The sequence below is a fragment of the Lepisma saccharinum genome, chromosome 20 (genome assembly GCF_977018435.1).
Source record: "Lepisma saccharinum chromosome 20, izLepSacc3.1, whole genome shotgun sequence".
Taxonomy (NCBI): Eukaryota; Metazoa; Arthropoda; class Insecta; order Zygentoma; family Lepismatidae; genus Lepisma; species Lepisma saccharinum.
Window position 1 is genome coordinate 48,545,380 of NC_139248.1, and position 26,166 is coordinate 48,571,545.

General features: G+C 36.6%; 1 long non-coding RNA gene across 1 annotated transcript in view; it reads left to right on the forward strand.

Moving 5' to 3' along the window:
- LOC146003610 (uncharacterized) overlaps positions 1-12,258 on the forward strand; it is a 353,221-nt gene extending 340,963 nt beyond the window's left edge. Inside the window, exon 8 of the long non-coding RNA XR_014443837.1 lies at positions 11,263-12,258. This is a non-coding gene — a long non-coding RNA (uncharacterized LOC146003610). The remainder of the gene's footprint in view (positions 1-11,262) is intronic.
- The last annotated feature ends 13,908 nt before the right edge of the window (positions 12,259-26,166 follow it).

A 26,166-nucleotide genomic window follows, 5' to 3' on the forward strand; every position in this document is an offset into this window, starting at 1 on the left:
GTGATAAAGGGACACTCACAAATAACACCCATGCTCAGGCCGGGATTTGAACTCAAAGCCTATTGAGTAATAGCGCGCTGCGCTGACCACTACGGCACGGAGGCTGGGTACTGACCTTAATACTGTAATTTTTATTTTTAAAAAATGAATAGGCCCATACGTGTAAAGGTAAAGGTATCCCCTATACATTCCACCGTCATTGAAGGAACATACGGGTTTCAGAGGTAGGGCTCTACACATTCTTGATCGCGGTCATAGTGCAGGTGATGTGACCAGCACCGCGCTCCAGTCGCCTTTACTCCACACACAGGGTTGCCCCCAGTACACATTGATGAGAGGCTGAAGGAATCCCAGACACGCTTGTGCAGGGAGATTGCTTGAAAAATTACAACCTGAAATCACATATGCCGAGAATCGAACCCAGGTCTCCCGCGTGGCAGCCAGATGCCCTACCAACTAGACCACAGCGGTTTCATGACAATAAAAATAACAAGATAAATCATAAAAATATTCCTTTTCATTCGAAGACCATACTGTTAGATCATCTTTCGGTGATCAACTCTCCCGAAAAAAAAAATGAACCATCTATGCCATTAGTAGGGATGAGATGGCCATGTTGTCTGATGAAAACGGGTCAGAGTTACAACAAGAAACCTAATCTAAATACAACATACAAACTTCATTTACTTTGTATGATAAACATCGAAATATTCTCTCTTAGGAACGCTTGACTTCTACACACTTCTCTCACAGACACAAAATAATCGACAAGCCTGAAAATAATAATGAGGAAAAGCTTGCGCGCTTTTAACAATAAGCAAACGAACTTTTTCAACAATTGATTGCTTCGACAAAAACTTGCCGCAAACTGAGTTACATTCAAATCCAGCTGCTGTTGAAGAAATGAGAGCGGTTGACCATCTACACCGCGTGGCCATCTATCCCGGCGTTACCCTATATATCATTATCGGAACAACAATGATAGTGATTTGTAATCACTCGTTTTAATTTTTTTTTTAAAAAACTAGCTATAGGGTCGTGCAGTATAGGTAAGGGAAAATCAAGAGTGGTTGTTGATAGGACAAGCTTTCGACAAAAAAAAAAAATAAAAAAAAATCAGAAATTTGTACATCGACATTTCAATATTTATTTTAAGTTTACTTAACTTTATATTACTTTATATTAATTTATATTTTCAGTAAATTTTGATGTTAAGCATACCAAGTTTCAATTATAAGAAAACATACACTTATATGTGTTAGGAAAGAAATTAATCATATAATGGTAAAATATTTAACGATGAACCCTTAATCTACTGTGATACTTGCACTATTTATTAATAATGCATTTATGTTATTCATAATGCTGCATTAGACTGAACCTTGAACCCTGACCAGCAAAGCCAACGATCGAAGGTTCGAACCCTAGTTAAGGCATTGGTAATTTCATTTTCTTTGTCTATTTCTCATAATCTATGGGTGAAATATATAATTTTAGGTCGACATTGATTTTCCAACCTCCGAACTTACATGGTTAAACACAGAGACGGAAGTTTGTTTCGTGTAGGATCCTAATAAATAATAATGGAAATTATTTAACTCACCTTTAAATGTATCCATTGTTAGTTATCTAGTATGGCAGCTTGTTCCAAACAAAACTCATTAGAAGTATTTATGTCAATGTAAACACTTAACGTAATAAATACTAATACATGCATGTAATCTTGGGTAAACATGAGGCACAGGTTTTTCGACACCTTTCAATCACTAGGCAACAGTAATTATCTGTTGACGTGCCTGACCATCATTGTTATATTCATTTCCATTGTTCCTATTTACTTACTTATTTATATTGACCGTGCATGGAGCAGTTCTAGTGTTCATCCACCCTATAATAAATTGGTACCTCGGGGCAACAGTGGAGGTAATGGTGTCCGGAGCATGGTGCTGATCACATAACATCCACAAGTGACCGATATTGAAAATGTGTGGGATCCTACCTCCACATCCTCTCTCCCATATGCCTTTAAGGCCTGTTTTAAAGTATGCATAGGATAGCTTTACCTTTTCCTCTCATTACTTAATTTGGAAGTTTGAAATGCTTTCATGCTTTTTTTTTAAACTCAGTAATTGTAACTATGATTCAGTTACTCTTAGACGTTTTTCTTTTTTTAACAACTATCCGATTTTACTTGTGGCACCGGAGATCCCTGGTTCGAGTCCCCGGAAGTTTCTCTGTGATTGCGTTGTCACCTATTTTATTATTCCATCAATCACCCTCACCAGAAATCTAAAGAGGTCAAGAACGAAAAGCACGGCGATTAGGTTGCAAAACTGGTGGGGCAAGGTGTCAAAACTGAGGGGGGTTGGGGGGGCATGGATAGTTTACTTTCCCTTCGTAGTTAAGATTTAGCATAGTGCGCGAGGAAAGTGGCAAAAAGCAGGGGGCAACTGCTCCCCTCGTCCCCCCTTAATCGCCGCCACTGTCACAAAGTAACTATAATACGACACTACTTACTCTAGATTACTCCCTAATAATGATTTTCAGTAATGTTCAGTGCTTTATGATCAATAGATTTGAGACTCGGTACTTAGTAGCAACCAATCAGAGTGTAGAGAAGGTTTTAAGGGTGAAGAAACGAGTCACCTACCAACTCTACAAGCACGGATTCCAGTGGCCGTATACGCAAAATAATTGATAGAATAGCCTTATTGTGATGTTCTATCACTAGACATAAAATACGTATGTCTATTCTTCATTGATTTATTGGACGATACTTTATCATAAAAATATAAAATTATATGCCAAAAATTCATTATCTTACTGGTCTCCTAGACAGCGTAGTAGTAATACTGCCGCCTCGTAATCAAGATGTCCAGGGTCCGAATCCCGTTTGAGGTGCATTGCACAATGATTCAAATCCCTCATTAAACTGTAGGTCTACTTCCGATTAGCCTATCTGAGCATACCATGGAGTTAAAACAAGTTATATTCACTGTGTTACTTAAAACAGAACGTAACAAAATTTGTATTTTGTACCCTTCGCATGTAATTATGTCCTAGGCCTCATATCCGCGTAGTGTTTAAAGTTAACCAAACCTTGTAGAGCAATCTCAGACGTAACAGACTGACTCTTTAGAAGATGTTCTATTTATATTTTATTTCTTAGTATATGATTAATGAAAGATATAATGAAAAATATATAACCCAGGAAATTTACAAGTAGTAGTATTTGTTCTTGCATAGCAAAATTTATTTAAATGTATTCCACGAGAACTATAAAAATAAGTATGAAGATAACAGAGTGATACAATTGGCAACCTCTGAATCTGGATTTTTTGATTCAAAATTAGTGAGATAGTATTTGATGTATTATTTTACAGACAAATTTTAGAGTTTAGGAACACATATATTATGTATTCGAAATCTAAACATGTTCTCCTTTATAACAATGTACAACGGATTTCTCTTCACTCATATAATTTTGACCATCAAGTAGACAATTTGAAAAAGTTCCTCCGTGTCTCTACAATACTGCTGCTTGCACATTGTTAGCCGTTAAACAATGAAGTTCTGGAGAAGATGAACGAACAAAGACAAGTCTGCTGGCCGTGGCAAATCTACATTGCTATGTATCGCGCAGGGGATCAAAGAGAGGAGTGTCCAAAAAGAGGGGGGAACCGGAAATGATGTCACGAGGAATCATTTTCCCTGCTACGGCTCCCGTGGCGAGCTTACACGGAGATAAGCTATCTCCTTTCAAACCCCCAACTGCAGGACGTATTAAATTTTATTGCGGCGCACAAAATAGCGAAGGTATAAGTGAAAACGGACCATAGCTGTTAGTCAAACGTAATCTTCGTCCACTGCAAGAGGCACGGAAAAACAATTACTCCATTTGGACATGCGCAATTGTTGGGAAAGGAGATTGTACACTCACTAGTCAACAGAAATGATCGCTTTCCTGCATGAAGTGTTGCCTAACTTTTCGCCTATGGGTGAAATTCAATAACAGGGAGTTCACCCATTGCCTTAGAGTTATGCAACGCACCTAACGCCAAGCTGGCAGGGAAGCGAGAATTTTAGGATACAGGTGTTCCATTTTTTTATTGCACATGACTGCACATTGATTTCTCGTGTAGTAGCTGGGATAAATACCTTGGTTAGAAATTATCACTTGTGATGTGTAGACTATTAGAATTTAGTCAGGGTTTATAACAGTTTGTAACAGATGTATAAATACAGGCACGTTTCAACTAATGGAAACCTACCATTACCTGAACTTTCGCCATCGGCGCAGCTTTTCCAAAAGGAAGACAGATTTAATAGTGCCCAGGGGCGTCAGCTTCTGAAAAATATTCGATGGGACCAAACATGGGAACAAAGTTCACCAACAATGCATCATTACTTATTTTTTAAAATGTGTTAGTTACTGATTTCACTCCCCGCGAATCACGATAACAAATATAATAATAATAATAATAATAACACGACAAATGATGGGGTGGGCCCTAGGGACCCATATAAGTTGGCGTCACTGGTGACGTTTCTCCTCTCCCAGTGAAAGCTTTTCATTCATACGGCGCACAGATTTGTCGCATGGGGCCTGAATGCCCTACGCATTTCGCGTGTATCTTGTTCTGGTAAATTAAAAGAGTGGTAACAACTGTAACGTCATTATTCTGCGTGTTATTACTAGTGTAAATGCAAAAATCGTATGAACCATTTATCGAAAACCATCGATTGGTCCAAACAAATTTCTCGCAGATATAAATATGTTAATTAATTAATCCTTCTTAACAGTTTGTATAATATTTCTAGTTTTTAAGAAACAGACAATATGCCATGTAATAAGATGTGACATCATATTTGAACAAGTATTAAAAATATTGTTGTCTTGGAGATACTCCAGACCGAAGCGACACTAGGAATCAAACCCTCAGTAATCAATACAAATTTTCGAACCAAAGAGACACGACGAGTTGCACGTTTTCTCAATACCGTGCATCGTGTTGCCCCGGTCTGTTGTTCGCGCAAGCGTGCTCGTGTCGCTTATCGCTTTCCAATACGGTGTGAATTGTAAGTGTCGTTTGTTGCCTGTCGTTTTCCGCTTTTCCCTTCGGTGTGAAATCTACCTTGAAGAAAATTTGCAAAAACAAGAACACAATATGTAGGAAACATAACAGATATTGATCCATAAATACAGTCCAACGCATCCATCTATATTATGAATATAAGAATTGGAAATTTAGAAATAAAATAAATTTACGAGTTGTAAGCCAGTATTGTGCTGTAGTTTCTACATGGTACATATCTTGTGTGATGTTGCATTGCATCTGAAAATTTGAATATGTATGAACGAGCACAATTACTCTAATTATTGGGTAAATTCATAATTTCAACTATGCACATCATATTTGAGACACTGAGAACTCAAATCATTATCACGCAATGTATCCACAGGGTCGAAACAGCTATGGAAATCACTGTGTTATGCACTTTAATCCTGGTATTAATTATTCATTGCATGTAGCGAAAATATGGTTATAGAAATGATCTTAATATTTGCTAATATGTATCACCTGTATTATTGAATAGTGCTAGAAGATAAGACTAAAGAGGGAGAAGGGAAGGTGAAATACGTCAGAGAAAAATAGTTGCTTGCTTAGTGGTGGGGGGGGGGGGGGAGCCGTGAGGACCGAAAGCAAAACGAAGGGGGAAAAACCTTCATTCTTTTGTTCGACCGGCAGCTGCAAATCTTTCTGGAACGGATTCGTGTGTATAATGTTGACGAAAAGCTGAAATGCACGCGCAGTTGAAATTGTGGTGTAGATCCATGGAAGAAAAGGAAAGCGTGCCTCTGAAGTTCCCAGACAAGTTTTTGTACACAGTTCATGCGAAAGCAGGTTGTAACTTGATGTAACAAATAAGAAGCCATAGAGAAATATTGGAGACAAAAATCAACAATTACTCTAGATTTCACGTCTCGTACAAGAGACTTACATTTTATCACTAAAATTCAAGAAGCCATTTTGTTGCTTATAGCCTATCGGTGCAGTTACATAATAATGAGAAAAATTACTAATATCAATAAAAGGCACGAACATATTTTATCACTCATGTATTTTATCATTCACTAAACCTAAAAAAAATATTAATTTTATATCAACACTTTGTTTTTGTTTATATACCGGGTGTCCGAGAAGTGTTTGTATGAAAACAAAAATAACTGGATCCGCTATATGCAACAGAGACATGAAAAAATGGTACTAAAATGTTCGGAAACTATTCAAGATTTATTGAGAATAGGAAAGAAATCAATAAATCTCCACGTGAGCACCCTTGGTAGCACGGAGTAGGCTACATCTAGTCGAAATTCAACTTCTCGCCATGTATTAGACAACATCACAGGAGGAATTGATGTGATGACTTTGGTTATCCATTATTGCAGAGTTGCAAGTTGTAGTCTTTCATATAACACCATAGAAAAAAAATCTTAAGGGGTTATGTCTGGAGATCATGCAGGCCACGCTGTCGGTCCATCTCGACCAATCCAATTTCCACGAAATGTCTGATGAAGGTAGGATCGAACCTCCAGATTCTAATGTGACGGTGCACCGTCTTGTTGAAAGATAACATCAGGTTGGTATTCTAGCAATTGAGGAACAGCAAACAATTGCAACATGTCGAGATACACTCCAGATGTTACGGTGTCTTCACAGAAAAAAGAATGGTGTGTCAGCAACAGATCCTGTGGTCTTGAATTTGTCATAATACGACTTAATTCTCATACCATCTGGCGGCGCCTTTCTGTACGATGTTTGAAACTGTCTCTGCACTGTTTTTTGTGACCTGCTCTCGTGAAACCACAGGACACACTCAGCTTTTTCCTGATTTGTGTACATTTCCGGTTTGCTGGACATTGGCACTGCTACACTACTGCGACGTTACAGAAACCTGAAACAAAAAAAAAAGTTGAATAGTTTCCGAACATTTTGGTATCATTTTTTCATGTCTATGTTGCATATAACGGATACAGTTAATTTTTGTTTTCATACAAAGACTTCTCGGACACCCTAGGTACAGTACTTATAATAATTAAAAAAAATGCAATCATTACCAATGCATTGTAGTCAGTCACTGGCGTGGGTGTTATGTCCGAACACACATCCCAAGGAAGATGACAGGCCCTCCACGTGAATTATAACTCCTATCTACAGTCACCGGCAATAAAGATGGGACATCTAGATGCTGAAAAGCTCGATTCCCTGGAAGGAGTTATGCGTGTTGACTAACTCTACGGCGATAAGTGGATTTTAGTTATAATTTTCAATGGCAACTTCTACAACCGGCATATAGTTAGGCAATACCCGTAACACCTTTCACTGAAGCAAGTATTTTACGATCTAGGTGTCCCATTTTTATTGCCGGTGACTGTACATTACTTTTATGATTTTAGGAAAGAAAAAAGTAATACAGAAACATTGGGAACACCATAGGTAAAAATGCAACTTGTTCCATTTTTCTTAAAAATGTTCACGTTGAAATATCGAAAAACAAGGAGTGGTACCTTCGTCGGCCTTCCCTCCTCGGGTAAGCTAGGAGCTGTGCCTATGGAAGAGAAGGAGGGGGAAGGTCACATGTCACCGAGGTAGAGGAATAAGCAAAAATAGAAACTGTTTGAAAAAAGTCAACCTGAAAGTACTGTCTGCTGGACCCATTGGCTCCATTTTACGGTCGGCTATGACTGTTCAAAATCATTCGAACGCAGTGTATACCCAGAGTCATACAATATCTGAACGCATTATAAGGTATTGGAATTGGATTGTCAATAACAGATTTCATTTAACTGCCAAAATCTTTATTTAATTATTCTTGTTTCTTACGAGAGTTTCTAGATCATATAGGAGAGGGATTATGACCGGTTTTCTTATTAGGATAGGCAGATTAAGTTTTGCGTTCTCAGAGGTTGCACAAAAAGTGAAATCCGTAGAAGAGCATCAAGAAACACTCGACTGTGTGTGTGTTAGTGTACACTGCAACCACAGTGTACAACCTTAATACAAACAAGAGTTACTCTTGTCATGGTTGGATCTTTAGTACCAGTAATATCATGTGTATTTTTATATACAGTATCCAAGAAGTTCCCGTATCGTTAGATTATATTATGTAGTGCATATTATCCCTTGATATATATATGACATATTTATTCATTTATAATAACATATGTAATTATCTACTTGCATTATAAGATACTTTCGAGCGAACAAAGTCAACAACAATATAAAAAATAAAACTATATTATGGCGATTCAGCCCATGTCTGAATACTTAAACTTTCTAATAATATGAAAGACCTAAAGCCATGACGTCCTAGGGCTTTTAATCAACAGGATGAATAATTCCACTAGCAATTTTCCTCTGAGTATAAATCGAATGTAAAATTGAAAATTAAAGAATACCGAGCAATGCTCAACACAATCGCAACATGATACATGCAAGAAGATGTACGGAAACTTCTCGGACAGTCTGTACAATGACAAAATATTCACAATGGTAAATATAATTGCAGAACAGAAGTAAACCTATATTTATTATTTACATTAATTGAGGTTAATATGAGCGTACATCTGCGTTATTCACTAATAGTCACTCTTTCTTCATTCAGTAATACAAAAGAATACATGTTTTTCGTGGTTCATGGCACACTGATTGTAAAAGATTGTTAGACTCGCATACCGGTAGCAAATAAAAGAAGCGTCACAGAGACATGATTTGGACCTCCATGTAGTAATTTGAGGGGTAACAGGTAGGCGCCTTCCGCGCTAGTTATGTGAACTATATTTGCATCCTGCAACGGCTTGGAAAGGCGAGCTTTCCAACTTTGTCATGATTTATGCTGCGCGTCGGCATATAGCAGCAAATATATGTCCCGGTGCGGAGGCTTATCTGGCACGGGCGAGATGCGATTAAACCGTCACAGCAACACGCAGATCCACAACGAGGCTTTTCGGTCCTCAGGTACCGCACTAGGTGCAAAAGTGAGCGGTTTGCAGGAATCGATATTTTTCAGCTGGCGTGCGTCTAAATGCCTTAAGTCATGTTATATACCACATTGCGAAATTTGGCGATAGCGAACAGATTGATGAGAAGCGAGATACAGTGGAACAGTCTACTGTATTGGGGAAAGGAAACATGTTGGGTTGGAACTGCTTGAAACATTACATCGGTGCGCGATATACTTTCCTAATCTACGCTTCTTTGCTTTGTAAGTGTTGAAAATCGATATCCAATTACGAATCTAAATTAATAAATAAAAAAAGAGCTTGTGTAATACACATACTTTTGTTACTAAACGCTCGGCCATGAAATTAGGCGGGTGGCAGAAGTTCGCGCTGTTGCCACATCGGAGCATAAAGAGAGAATGAAAGATATTCTTGTAGAGTTGGTCTTTGTATTCCATGTCATACAAACTGACAGTATTTGCTCGAAAGGTCAGAGGTGACACAAAAGTGCCCCGGAGAGAGGTCGGTCTGACGTCCGAACTAGGCAACACATCCCGGTTGACGTTGCCACGTAGTGCGCGGGAAAAAGCGACTTCTCTCCCGCTCTCGCTTTGCTTTTCCCACATGTGGCACCAGCGCTAATTCTGCCCAGCCGCCTATTTTTATGGACGGATGTTTAAGTGAGAAATATATGTATCAACATTCCACAAGCAACTGGACTACTATAGTGCGCTTTGACACCAGGGGTCCCGGGTTAGAATACAGACATGGGCTTGGCTGTTCTTTGTCTACCAATTTCAGTACATCATCATTAATCGTTATCGTCGGTTTTAGACAAATGTGGAAGAAAAGCGAAACTAAATATTTAAAAAAATTAAATCAAATCACAAGCAACGGGAGTTACTCTTGAGAAAAATGTAAAATTACAAAATTACAATCAAACCTGCAGCTGGAAATACAAAATCTGTAGCCACAAATATCCTAAGCAAATCGCAAAAGGAACATTTCACTACATCGATATATTTCACATCAATGTATAATTAAATTTCAATACCTTTTAAATTCAATTACAGCTGCCATTCCACTTTGACACTTGTGTCATATTAGAATTTCATTTTTTCTTGATGCAAGTTTTGTAATTACCGTTATACGTATAAGTGAATCAAGAGCAAGTGGATGTATACAAAAAAGTACGTGAACATTGTGACTTAGTATTTCCAATTGTACCATTGTGCTGCAAACCGTATCGACACTTGAAATATTAATAATAAGACTACTATTAGCAGTATTTCTTCCGTGTTGAACGAAATTTTAACATCCTGGTGGTTTGTATAAGATTTTTGTCATTTGTCTGTGCAAGGTTGTCTGACATCTTACATACTAACTGCATTTATTTCATAGGTTTTAAAAATATTATGTTGAAAATCTAAAGCATTGAAATAAGTGCAAGTATAGTTAGTTCATGGACTATTCGAAGGAATGAAGTACTAGAAGAAAAGCAATAAAGAGAATACGGCCATATGAAATGAAATTTTGCGATGTTACGCTATATTGATACCTAAGAACAGCTAGATTAGCTCACATTGCAGGGAAAAACACACCACAGTTCCTTCCAAGATTTAATTCGAAATTGAAAATTTGATTGGAACATAAAATTACTTACTTATTATATTTAATGACATGTTAACCTATTCAATATGAAGCTCATTATTGTTTAAATTTAATGAAGTATACTCTAATAAGTAGAGGAACGAAACCAATTTTCTTTTGGACCTAGAAGTGATTTTAAATACTTCCTGTTGAGCTTTTTGAGTTATTTATTCATCATACAATGCACCTACGATCAACGGTACAAGATTTTGTATGTGCGTACTTTAAAAGTGAGCCGTGCTATACCTATTTCGTTCTACTTCCCGCGTTTGCACATAAACGTGACCAGACCAAGTGCGGGAGGCAAAGTAATTTATACGTTTATTCTTTTCAGCTTCCGTTCTGTACTCATAATGGTACATTATTGTTATTTTCTAGTAATTCCCATGCAAATTTATTTTTAAAGTATAAATTATCACTAATTAACTCAACATAAAATAGTGTGAGAAGCGCAGTGGCTCATTTAAATCCACTGAATTACAGCTCAATTGTTTATGCAGTCTTGGTTCTTCACTTTGCATGGAATATATTAAAATTGATATTTTGTCTTCTTCTGCATTGAATTCCTTACTGAATTCTAATGTTAGTCTTCTTTTATGTATTTCTAGATCGTTTACCATGATAAGAAGCTAATCTACGAGCTACATTGCTGAGGAACATGGAAAATTCTTTTCCAGACCAGGATACACAACTTGGAATGCTGAGCGACCAGTTATAATCGGAGTTCCCCGGCGAAAGAGTTCTGTTCTTGCCTCCGATGCGTGCAAAAAGACCTGCAGTTCGGATCTTCCCAGATCCTGTCCGGATATTTCGTTTGTGTTGGTGTCTCAAAAGTGAAACAGTCTTTGAAAAGTGACCAGAATAAGTGTGAAACCCTTAAGTGATTTACAATACCGTGAGTGTAATAAGTGCAGTGAACAAAATGGTGGGACACTTTTTAATTGGATATGAGTTAAGTGTAATGGAAATTGAAGTGTTTGTAGTGAGTCACTCTATTTAACTGATCGAGGATCTTCACGAGTAAATCACATCTTTCAGGGAGATCCGTTGGTACCTTTATCTGATGCATGCTGGCATGTTAGATATTGTGCTTCATAGTTCATTGTGCATGTTCGTTGTCCAAAAAACAACTCACAGTGAAGTGAAAGGGTATATTTTTACTTAGGTACTATTTAGCATTAAATGTGGACTTCATAATTATAAATGCACACTTACACAAACGTGCAATAAAGAGATGATTGCTTCCACGTAATCAGGCTATAGTTTTATTATATAGGCTATTTTTAATTTAGGCCGTAGACATACGAGGTTTAAATAATGTGTATTTGGCTGCTTTCAGGGCGATAGCACGCACGATGGCAATGAACTAAGTGTACCCGCTATGAAATACAGGGTGGTCATAAATTATTGAGATCATTTTAGTGATGAATAGTAAAAGAACCAAAACAAAAACTTAATTGTATTCTATATTAAATCATGGCCTACTCAAATGGCTAGCGCTTTACCCTTTGCTGCTAGCTACTCCGAAGTTCGAATTCCCCGGAAGCTAAAAAAAATCGGTGTTGACCTGGCATTGGAAACTACTCGATAAGAAGGAGTAGCTGGCTCCGGTCCCGAAAGCCAGAAAACAGCAGCAAAGGGACTCGATGCGCTGACCACGCATCACTCAACAACAACAACAACAACAAAAGGCTTGCATGCCTTGGCTCGCACGGAGTTTAGCAATATATCAAATCATGGAACAGCTCACATCCGTCTGGAATACTGATACCCTTATTAATCGGTCGTGCATGTCTGTCCGTCCGTCCGCATAAACTATCGGTACCCTAGCAACTACCAGGGCTGTAAAAATATAATTTGGTGACTGATAGACCTACCAATAGTAGCAACATAAACCAACTCGACTGTCCGGCGGTGAGAGATACAAACGCGATCTGTCGAATTTCGAAAATTAGCACGTATGAAGATCTAAATTTTCTGTAGTTGAGGTCAACGTAAATGGCACTTTAATGTGATATAAAGTATGGATATAACCCTGCCAGTCTGTTCTTAGGATGGTCAGCAATCGACACATTTTTAATGAATCTTAGAATCATTTGAGCAATGTCCACCATCTCGATCTGTCTGTCCATTTGTCTGCTCCAGTCAAAAATCCAAAGATATAGATGCATTTTGGTCTCTGAAACTACTGAATATGGAACCATAAAATTCGGTAGACCTAATACTGACCTAACGTGATTTAAAGTATATCGATCTTATTCTCTGACAATCTGTGCAAATCAAACTGATTTCTCACAATCAAATCAAGATTGATTGATTGCATTAAGTTATTTTATGTCGCCTTCATGCAAATTTTGGTTAATCGCAACGATGAGGGTGAGTGATTTGTGAGAGGACACTCACAAAGATTATGTATTTCACAGCCTGGATTCGAACCTGGAATCCCTGACGTCGTAGCGTGCTGTGCTATCCATTCCGCCAAGAATTAAATTAATTTTAATTCAAGAAACAAGCAAGTAGCCTAATTTGGTGTACCAGTGCAATTGGTCTATCCTCATGTCTGTTCATGATAGCATCTGAACTATTTGATGTTTGTTTGTTCGGAAACTATTACAAATATAAATACATAAGTTCGTGAACCTAACAAATTGCCAAGTGCTACTGTAGTGAGATATTTAATATCTCGATGAATATGCCCGTCTGACTGTGAAAGGAAGTAAAACATTTGACAACAATTTGCATTATAACGACCTATCCCTAACAAACAGAAGTAAGAATATTAAAATGTGGTCAATATAATAGTGTTTTTAAATAGTTATTTTTATTTGATGTATGTAAAAGTATAAATGCTACAAATATAATTTTGTCAAATGGATTAGGATAAAATTCTAATTTATAAGACTATAAATTATTCTCATAAGCAGTTCATTAAAAAACTGTACCTAATATATGGAATGAATCGCAGTTACGTAGTAAATGCAATTTTTTTCTCATATTCACCAATTTTGAGTGAAATGAAAACAATTCATATTTCAACACAATCCAAAATATTTTCTTCATTTGTGACACTTTCAATATTCTGTGCATATTCAAGTAAATATATGTTCTTCATTATTTAAGGCAATATTGTTCCTGTGAAATTTGTTACTTTTTAAAATAAAACAACGTTACTCACACATCTTCCTCGCGATTAGCCAAAAGTGACAGAAAAGAGAATTAACATAAATCAATCAATTTAGCAACGTCACACATTTTGTTTGTATGAACACGGCTTTGGTGTACGTGTTTGTGACATGATGAAAGTTGAGGAACGTATGGGGAGAAAGTAATTCTGATAGGATATTCTACGTGCCACAAATATAATGCATTAGAAGATTCGCGTATCTCCCAGTTTATTGCTTATAGCACAGATTTTTTAACGAAATAATAATGAGGATGTTTTTATATAATAATAAAATATCATTAGAATTCGCTTTCATGAGACGAAATTTTGTAGAATCCGTAGTTTCTTTAATCCCCAAATCAAGGTAATTGATACTTTATTAAAGTTATTATCTTATAAAATATTTTCTACTATCGCTCTATTACCGATTGTTGTCATTATTTGACTCCAAATGACAATGGACGGACAAGTTGATCGACTATCAGACATCACATTACACAACCACATGGTACTCGTATTTCTTTCAGTACACTAAATTATATCTTTCTATAACTGTATTAGTTCTCTAGAAATCGAACGAAAGAGAACGAAAAATGAATAGACAAATAGTTGGACTACTGGGTAAAATTTTGTAGAATACAGTTGATATTTTATATACATTTTTACATGAAATTATACTTTTTCGGCTTCGTTTACGTCTGATGTATAGAAGGTTAAACGTATCGATTGTTGATTTGTGATTGTTTGACTGCCATTGGCAGTCCGACAATCAGATTGAGATAATTTATATCACGTTAGGTTAGTATTAAGCAGATGTTTCTGCCCACCGAATTTTATGTTCCCATCTTTCGTAGTTTCTGAGAAATCGATATATATCACTATAAATTCGGTACTTCTGTCAATACATAAAGCCATGCACTGGTGTGATTATTGACTAGAACAGACACACAGTGGGCACATAGAGAAGTAGAAAATTCACAACTTTTATTATTATTATCTCAGAAAATTTGAAGTTTATATCTCGAATAATATCTTACCATTAACAATGTATTTGTTGTTAACTTTCAATTTTTAGGCACATAGGCATATTCACGGGCAGTCCAATCAAAATAATTTGTCGCGTTAAACTATTCAAATATTGTAAATTTTGTACATTTAGATTTTAACATTGGCTAGTTTCTGAGATGAAGTCATCGAATATTCGGTCACTTTTGAGCGATTGTTAGCCATCATGGCCAGATAGACCGGTCGAATGAGTTGGTTTATGTTGCATTGATTTATTATTGGCTAGGCCAATCGTTCGACCAAGTTTTGCTTTTATAGCTCTGGTAGTTATTGACATAGCAATAACGGACACTCATGGACGTTTACTTCGCATAAAGATACTCTTTTTCAGACCTAAAACTATTTGAGCTGCTATACGATTTGGTGTGTTGGAATAAGTTCATTGATTCTTTTGCTATTCATTACCGGCGTGCCTAATTTGTGACGATGGTGTATATATTTATTGACAGTTATAGGGGTCAAGGTGAAACCAAAATTGATTAAAACATAATTATTTTGGACAAACTCAAAAACGTGTGCATTGCATGAGTCAATTTTATGCATAAAATGTATAGAAATCTTTGCAAACACTAGAAATTTCATTCTGTCGCTCATCCATTGCACAGTGTAGTAAGGTAAATACACATTACAAATGCAAGGTGTTGCCGCAAATCATTGTTCGTAGCTCCTCTAAGATACCATGTTTACAAGAGTAAAGTCATTACACGAAGTTAACTTGTGGGCAACCGTTTCTGGTGTGAGTACTTATTTGAGGTTTTCTTATTACGTGTATATATTCATATCTCATCTTCTCGATTAATCCTCATAATCTAGAAAAGGTATTAAAAGATAACTAATATATAACGAAAAACAAAAACATGCTTACATATAATTAGCACGAAAATCAACAAAAGAACTGAGTACTCTAATGGTATTTGGCTAAGAGTGCGAATTTCGAATTATTTTCGTCTTCGAATATCAACTCGAATCAACTAGCATTTATTCGTCAATTATCACCATACCGTCAGAGAAGTTATATACATAATATAAATTCCGTACTTCTGTCAATACATAAAACTATGCGCTGGCCTTCGTGGCCGAGTTAGCACAGCGCGCTACAACGCCAGAGGTCCAGGTTTGAATTCCGTTTGTGAGTGTCCATTCATCAATTTCATCATATCATCACTCATCCTCATCTTAGCGATTGGCCAAAAGCGGCAGAAAAGCGAAGTAAAATGAACTAAATCAATCAATCTATCAATAAAGCTATGCACTTCAGACATAGGAAGTGGCGGGGAGCATAATCCCTTGTAAATTGAAAGACAGGAGTTAGAACAGTTTCATTGAAATTTATTACAGTTACATTGTTAGCAAATGTTGTTATATTTAAGTTTTAGTATAAACCGCAGGCTTATAATTACTTAATTCTACGATATGTAGAACAAAGTATTTGAAGAAGTGGAAAGGTTCCTCTTAACGTTCCTTAGTTATTTTAACAAGGAACTTCTGAAATGTCTGAACTATAATGACACAGACTTTTAAGTTGGTGTATTTTGAAAGAGGCGACTTTTTTGTGCGGACACTGCTGAAATCTGATTCCCGTACCATGTATTATGTATCGATCTCAAAGTTAGAGGTGAGAGAATATGTGTGAGAGAGTGTTTTACAGTGCTCTTCAACCGATTTTGGCTAATAGCGACGATGAAGATGAGTGGTTATGAGATGAAAATAATGAAGGAACGTCCATAAAGAACAACCATGGGCAGGGCTGGAATGGAACCTGGAACTTCAGTAGCGAGATCGAAAGTGGGCCATCGAGCCTTCTTGTACTCGGTACGGTACAACGTACACATATGAACATTCGCCATTCGTAGAGGACTTGACGACTTGTTGCTGTGACCAACGCATTTTTATGTCGCATAACGTACTAACAGAGAAAGTGTGGAAAATAAATTAACACAGGCGCTTTTAAGGTGTTCCCACTGAGTGTAATCTTTTCCCCTCAAATCTTGCATGTTTCGTCGCATGTATAGTTAAAGGCAATTGAAATGGGACAACTATATCCTGAAATGCTCCCTTCCCTGCAAGGTGTTATGTGCTATGTCTAACACTACAGCTATAAGTGAATTTTATTAGCCAATTTTCAATTCCAAGTTCTACCACTGCCGTAGCGTTAGCCAACACACATACCGCCTTCCAGGGAAGGGAGCATTTCAGGATCTAGTTGTCCAATTCTTATAGCCGATGACTGCACATGTTACTTATCTAGTTTGAAGATTTTTCATTAACGAAAGACTTCGTAGGTTTTGACCATTGCTACAAACACACCAGGGAGTAACCCTTGTTTTTAATTATAATTAAATAATGCAAGGCATTATTACATCACAATTTTTCGTAATTTTATCATCAACATATTCGTAACGGAAAACTGCAGGTTTTTTTGTTTTCTTTTTGTGTTTTCATACTTAATGTCCCTAATGTCTAATCGAAACTGTGGGAAAGTATATTAATCACGAAGCCGATGAAGAAATAACTTCCATACCATGTCCAGATATGAGCGGTTAAATCTCAATTTTAAGTAATTAACTTCCATTATTTGCACTTAAAACACATATTCCAGGATTAGATTATGTTTTCAGCATTATCATTCTTCACCATCATAATCATAATATTCATCATCTTCAACATCATCAGTCAAGTTAACAATTTCTATTGTAACGATTTAGTCTAGCGGTGAAAGTTCGAAAGCAAAATAATCGTAGGGTATTTTGGACAAAGAAAGAGAAAAATAATCCCAAAGTAGGATCTATACAATATTGTAAACATTGTAGCATTGATTGATTTGCTTTATTTTGCTTCACTTTTGTGCTACTTTTGGATAATCTGCGAAGATGGGGATGAGTGATGATGTGATGTAATTGATGAATAGACACTCACAATAATCCATGCCCAGGCCAGGATTCGAACCCTGAACCTCTGGCGACGTGTTATTAAACCCTTTCCAGATTCCGTTACCATTTATTGTGCTTCTTTAATTTTCTTCATAGCGTGAAGTTATCTGAATTAACAGATAATGCTTAATAAGAAAAATAACGGGTAATAATTATGGCGAATATCCAAGTTCGAAAGTATACAAGAAACTTATAATAAGAAAATCAATTTGTATTAAGGCCTCTTTAAATCTACTTATAAATATTTTGAAATCATAAATGTCTCATTCTTTCTTCTAAACCCTTATTTGTTGATGCCCCAGTTATATTCTTATTTCCAACAAAGCTTCATAGTCATAACTCATATTTTGTTATACAATTTTTCACTAATCCCAGTTTGCACTTTTAAAACGAATATCATATTTCAAGCAGCGTAACATAATAAATCATCTCAATTAAGTCACATTTTATTCTTCTCCTTCATATTATTATAATTATTTTATTTCTGGAAAATTTTCTGAGGTACAAAGACAAAAATGTAGTTTTTAAAATCACATCTTATTATTTAGTCTATAATTCATATTGATTCATATCACCTCCCAATGGCAGAGATCGAGAATGTGTGGGGCCCTACCCCCAGAATCCCTAAATGTGCCTTCATGGCACGCTGCTATGTGCACGGGGAACTTTACCTTACCTTCACATTGATTCTGTTTATTCTATTGTATGTCAGTGGCATATTTACGAATTTTCTGTGTAAATTTTTATTAATTTTCCATTTGTAACCTTTTGCTGACGCTTCGTACACTGAATTCAAACGGTTCAGAACGACTGGTACTATATCTTCCAGTACCACGTGACAGCGATTATCACAATGCGAAAGATAATATTTCAGTTATTTTTCTTTTTGTAGGACATTTACATATGAAGGTATGACATACTCCGAATTCTAACACAATACGAATATTGTCAGTGACTTGTGGTTCTTTAGTTTCTCAATATATTTATTAATTACTTTATGCATGTAGATTATGGTATTTTTTAACAAATAAGATATGATTCATAAAACAAATTTACTACTAGACATACCTGCAGTGTGTAAGTTGTTAGTTGCATTTTCCACAACGCATCATCAGAACACTCCATTCTCTCCCTTAGAAAAATAAATCTAATATCTGCTGTAGAATTAGTGTGAATACATTTTATTATACTATTTTTATCGTTTAAAACAACTATGTAATTGTATTACCCACTATCGTCGCAATCACGTCATTTCAAAATGATCCGTGTGTTAAAAGTGAGTGAGATATCTGTCAGGCAATTAACGGTCAGGATTAAAATCCCAAAACACATCGTGGCGGTGTTGTGCGTGGCGTGCATAAGCAAAGTCCTGTTCTTTAATTAATAGCCATACCTCGTACACGTAATTTTACCCACGAAAGTTACCGAAATTGTCTTCCTTTATTGCCGAGTAGTTTGTTGAGAAGTTCGGTGAAGTACCTTTTAAGTGTAATAAGCTGGGCTCGACCTAGAGTTTAAAGTACAATGGGGTATATTAAAACTTGCACTTGCACAAACTCATATTGTGCATGCTACTACGCTAGAGATCCAGGATTCGAATCCTGGGATGTGTGTGGGTGTTCTTTTTGAGTGTCCTTTAATTAATTTTATCATATCATCATTCATCCTCATCGTCGCTATAAGCCAAAAGTAGAAGGAAAACGACGCTAAATAACAAGAATATAAAAAACAAACTCATATTATTTATTGTATAGGTTTATTGTTAGATTAACTTCGAATACATGCCGATGTATATATTAAGAGGAATTTCTTATTATGCTGAAAACTGGAGTAAACATTAGTAGTGGGGCTTATGAGATACTATCTGCGCTGAACATTGACGAAAATCAGTGTACACTCTCAATATCAACATTAGGAATCAAATAATCATTCTTCTCTCTTCTATATTTCTTTTTCTGGTTTTCGTGATTTTTATTTTTGCAAATGTGTTTTTTATTTTTGCAAATGTGGTTTTTAATTCTTAATTTACCAAGCTGTTATACGTAGTTTATTGATTGATTTCCTTTATTTTACTACGCTTCTTGTGCCACTTTTGGTTAATTTGCGAAGATGAGGATGAGTGATGATATGATGAAATTGATGTCTGGACACTCACAAACATCCATGCCCAGGCCGGGATTCGAAACCGAGACCCCTGGCGTCGTAGCGCGATGTGCTAATCACTCCGCCAGGGGGGCGGCAGCTGCTACTGCTATAGTTTATATTTTCATTACAAGGCAAGGTATAAAGTCATTATTTTTCTTGCTGGGATCATTGTCGATGATGGATCAATATAAACCACATTCAGAGAACTTCTGGAATTTCAGACACGACTGAAACTTATTTTATCTTGGAGTCTTCCCGAATGCACTATCACCTTCACCATCTTCTTCCTTATACAGGGTGCCATGATTCATCTAAGTTTTTCTTCACGTTATTAAACCAAAGACTTACTACTTAACTGTAACAATTTCGGTTTACTTGACGTCGGTTTATTCTTTCAACAGAATGAGCATATTGTGCTTAATCAGAATCACCTTAAGCTTATAGAACGCTTCTGCACGCTAAATGTATGCTAAATGCTCATGAATTGTGAGTGAAGCAAATGAGATCAACATGTTAATTTAACATTTTCGTGTGGTTTATGAATTTTATGAGCGATTGTGATCGGAGTTGAGAAAATAGTATGATAATCCTCAATTTGTGCTCACGCGTCTTCTTAGCTGTACAACAGCTGTTGAGAATTAAGGAATTTCGTTTGCAAATTTAAATTTCTTTTACAATTGGATAACAATCAAAATTCCAATGCAACAAGTAGCAAATGTTTGAAAGTGCACTCACACTATGATTAACTCAACTTGCAAAATGTAATAAGGATTACAACACGCGATGAGATTTTACCCACCTTTTCTCACATATAATGCATATTAATAGCCATTTTCTACCAGTGGAACGAATCTTAACGTCTAAGCGGTTGAAAGTCTTTCTGACTTATTTCGGTGGAGAAGTAATTCTCGAGCATTTCTGTACAAAAGCTAACCGATATTATAATCCGACATCAATAAAAACTAATTTAAAGACAGGTCTCTTTCCAGATGAAATTACGGGAATAGAAATAAAATCTGCAAAACTGCCAACCCGAGATATTACTGCTGGTGCTTTAAGCTCGCTCATCAATATTGAAGTCATTTGAGACTTCGTTTAATATTCTGTTTTAAAGTTTGCTTGAGGCAAGGTATACAATAATGAACCTCTCCATCGAAACATACCAACAGAAAATCATAGGGAAGGAAACGTTGTAGTTAAACAACAAAAAATATGAAAAACTCAATATGCTGACCAAGGCAGAAATTTATTTTATTTTATAACATAAATTAAACGTTTAGTTTATGTTTTAAAATAAAATAAATTTCTGCCTTGGTCAGCATATTGAGTTTTTCACATCATGGAAACAATGCTTAATGGTGTAACAAGAAATAGATCTTTCGAATTTCGAAACAAAGATCTACTTTTTTATTCCTTTAATACTTTAATTTCGGTAATTTTAATTCCTTTTCCAATGACGAAATTTCCTATTTCCAAATAATTAGAGCTCAACACCCAAAGCAGCTAAGAATATTTCAAATTTACACAAAAGTATTCTGTAACCTTGAACAATGTAGGTATAGGATATGTGGTGTGTAAAGATGGAGAAATATATTTAATATTTATTTGTGTATAAGCTGGAGAATAACTCCTTTTAATTCCTTTTTAAACTTATTTTCTTGCATATTCATAAATTTAACATAATAAACAGAAACATTTACTTGTTTATAAATGTTTTAATTGCTTATAACTTTCAAATTTGAAGTAAAATTTCACAAATTTATTATCACCCCTCCTAAAAATCACATCATGTCCTTAAATAAGTGGTAATCCTTAATAACGCTCCGCTTGACCTTTGACCTGCGGCAGGCAAGGCCTTTTCAAAGATTCATCTTCTTTTCAAAAATCGCTATGAAATTCACAATTCTGAAAAATTACATCGGCTTTGAATTCTTTCTATAGAATTTACGTGAACTTTCGTGCGGTTTGCCTTCGCAGTTGATTAGATATCTATGATGGAACATAGGTTTACTTAGCCACAAAACTATTGCGAATATTTAGACAACATCGAAGATTCACCGAATGCTCGAAACGGAATTCTAACAAAATGTAATTTTTTTAGAGTTTGGAATATCAGCGAATTTTCAAAAGGAGAGGAATTTCCAAAAGAGCTTGGCTGGCGTCAGCGTTAACTACCATGGTTCACAGACGTATAATTTTTGCAATACCATCAATTCAATTTTCTACAGTGAGGAGCTGTCACTTAAGATCAATTAAGTATTATCATTAGGACCAACTTGTGATGCTAGAGTTTGTGTTACACCATTAAGAGCTCTCGCGCAGCCTAATGGTTAACGTTCTCGCCTTGGTTCGGTAGAAGCTTCAAAATTTCTGTCTTCACCCAGCATAGAAACGGCCATTTGAGAACTACTTGAAAGAAAGAAGTAAATGACTCGGGCCTCGAAAGCAGTGGCGACAGGACTCGATGATACGCAGCACCCAATGAACAACTCAGGAAATCCCAATTCAGGAACTGTAACGATAGTTCTCAACTCAGGAACTGATATTTTGACGTGAAATGTTTGAAGTAGAATGTTCCCAATTCAGAAATTGCTGCTACTTTTTTCGGGAGAGAAGGACCGGGTTTTGAGAGTTTCTTATCGTTACTGCACGTTACCCTGAAATACTGCATACATATATCCATTTGCAGAAAGAAACTATTGTGATTTATGGGAAGCACATTGTAGATCTCTTGTTCCCAGGTTGGGTTAAGGTAGCAGTTACACAGGAGTGCATAATGTCAAATATTTCAAACGCTAATTCGTCCTTCACCCAGGCAATTTGTAGGACTTCATGAGTTGGTACGATATTGAAATATCCAACTGGTAAAGCACAGTTCCTGAGTTGGTAGTGTTTTCATTGAAATTTCCGTAGTTCCTGAGTTGGGAAATCCTGAATCGGGAATATTCGTCCTCAACTGGCTGTGTGCGACACGGGAATGTTTTTTTTTGGGGGGGGGGTTAAAGTATTAAATAATGAAATTGTCTGTGGTACGGCGACTATAGAAGAAAATAATGGGAAAACCTTACTTAAACAAAGCAATATTTTAAAGCAACTGAAGCTAATTGTTTTGATTGTTAGTTTCTTGTTTTTCCAACAGCTCGAATTTACATTTTAATACCGTCTTGTGCACCGGGAGAAGGAAGGGCCGTGGTGGTGATTTAAGAGCGTCGGTCGTGGCGGAGAGTGCAACAGCTCCTGGTTTGAAGAAAACCGAAATCGACGAACCGTGGAGGATGCAGGCGGCCGGATAACTACCATCGCTTTCCCATTTGCCTTTCTCATCTCCCTTTTGTTTTATTTTCCACGTCCTCCCTTCCCGTCTTCCTCTGTTTCTGTGCCGTTTGCAACGTCTGTTTACATTGCTCGCTCTGGCGTGCACGGGAGCCCCCCGGCCCCTTCTCTGCTCCCTATCCCGAGGGAGCAAGGAGAGAGTTCCTGCACGGTCAGCCATTTTTGGAATCACTCTCTCTCTTCCTACTCAAACAAGCCGCGAGCGAACACTTTTATTCAAGTCTGCGGAACTGGCAAGAGAGGAGAGGCGGGCGGCAGCCTTTCCTTCCGACTGTTGAAATTCCCAGAACGCCGCAGTCGAGTGTTACTAAGGAGGTTTCATGTCCACGTTCACACTTTTCTTTCGTTTTGTCCCGAAGCCGCTTTTTTTGTAATTAGCCGCGAAGCATAGACGATAAGCGAACCTACACGTATGTGCAAGATACCATAAATTTCGGGTTCTCATAATATGTCGTACCCACAGGCCAAGGGCGCACGCTGGATTTTTTCTCAGGAGGGGTTGAGTCACAGAAACTTTTGTTTTCATTATTCTTATTATTATTGTTGAAATTAATGTTATTATTAATATTATTACTGCAATTATTGTTTTTATTTTTGTTGTTGTTGTTGTTATTATTATTACATTACTACTACTACTACTACTATTACTACTACTACTACTTCTACTACTACTTACGTTTTTTTTAAAATTATATACATTTCTAATTTCCATATTCTGTATATCTGTATACAATTTGTATAACTGTATACTTAACATTAATTCAAATAGGATAAAAGCTGTTTCTTATAGTTAGATAATCAGTGTAAAATAGACTGTAAGCTTAATTGTAACCCTACTCCAAATAATAATAATAATAATTTCTGTAACTTACGGCTTGCAAGTTACAGAAAACTACACTTTTTGCTATAAAATATCTCTACAATTTCACCATTCGAATTACATTAACTCTTTCCAGAAATCTCAGGGGGAAAAGTGCCCCCTGTTCCACCTGCGGACGTCCATGCCACAGGCGAATCTACAATATTTACCTGGGAGGGTCTAAAAATATACCGTAAGCAGTAGCGAGGATTGGATGCCAAAACTAGGGGGGAAGAACAGTTTACTTTTTCTTGGTAGACAAGGCTTAGCGTCAGTGTGGGGGCACAGGGTGGCAATCTCCCCCCAAGCTCCCTCTAATCGACCCAATGACTGTAAGAATCTGAAAAAATATCATTGAAGCAGACGTTTCTAGATACTAAAGACAGACTCAAATGTATCAGGGCCTCCCTGACGGCGTAATGGAAAATTTGTTATGGCATTGTGTCCAAGTCATATTTATCAATCATACAACTTGTTCAGAAGGAACTTGAAGTGACTGCATAGGTCTAGCCTTCAATATTTCAGAATTAAATATGGCTACGAACATGGAATTTGATGGTCATAAAGAAATATAAAATATCAACTTACACACTGTCTCTGCAGAAAGCGAACAAAAACGAGTCCTCTGCGCAAGTAGGACTTGAGAGTGATCGACAAATGAACACTTGAGAATGGAAGTGAGTGCATTGAGGTGAAAAGACGGATGCAGCTACCAGCCGTTTGTACATACCAGCGCGCACTGCTTTGCTTCGCACACTCGCTTTCCCCCCTTCTCTACCCTTATGTGTGGCCTTGCTTCACAGATTCCCGAAACAGAGTGTAATGCTGAAGAATTTTCCAGATAAGTCAGTCTATTTCCTTGTTCAAGTCAAAAATCAAACAATTCCACGTCTATTTATTATTCGAAAGAAGATGCAGATACAAACATAGAAACTGAAAGAAATACCAGGTGCTGGAGTCAATTTGTCCTTTTTGAAAAATTTTAGGGGGGTGTTGAGGAAATTTTGGGGCTGGTAAGTTGTTTATTTTTTTAATGAAGTAAGAAATTCTTATCAATCTCATGGCATGTTCTTAACAGATCCCATTTAACCAATATAATATATTCAAAATTCTATTTACATTGTTGACTGATCAATATGCAACTTGCAGGATACAACTTACAATATATGTACAACTTTTTGCCAGGATATAGCCTATGTTTCTCTTGGTTGATAGTAATTTTCACGGTCACTGGCGTTCGCAGGATTCTTTTTTGGGAGGGGCTGGACTTCTAAAGGTGGATATAGTACATAGCTGTTTTCTAGGTGAATGGTACACACCTTACACAATAAGATATTTCATTTAGAACATTCTACTCTAAAAAATGGCAAACGGGGTTCATTTTAAAGGGGAAGTGGCCTTTATCACTCTGATTTCTCCAGAGCTCCTAACTGCTTTTATTTTGAAAATGTTCAATTTCGAAGGGGGGCGTGGTCCCAACAAATCCTCAGCGTACACCAGCGTTCACGGTTGAAACGTGGTTAGTTGGTACTTATATTTTACATTCTGTTGTTTACAAAAATTTTCATTTTCTAATTCTGTACTTGTTATGCTTGTTTGAGTTCGATATTTCACACAATATAATTAATACAAGCCATCAATTTATATTAGGCTATAAAAAGTGACAAGAAATGATAGCAGATATCCATAGAAGCTTGAGGGTGTGGCATTATGCATGTTGTTCTTCGTGTTGATGTGGTTGCGGAGTGGGTTAGAACAGCGCGCTACCACACCATGCCCAGCCTTGTAATGTTTTTTTTTTGTGAGTGTCCCTTCATAAGTTTCGCCATATCATTATTCATTCTCATCGTCGCGATTAACCAAAAGTATCAGAAAAGCGACACTAAATAACAAAAATCAAATCAAAGCGACAAGATATAATAACAGAACATATCCAAGCGAATACTGAGACTGTATCTTTAACGACTCTAATATCTTTAATCGTTATCTTCAATAGCACGACCACTTCATTAGACGC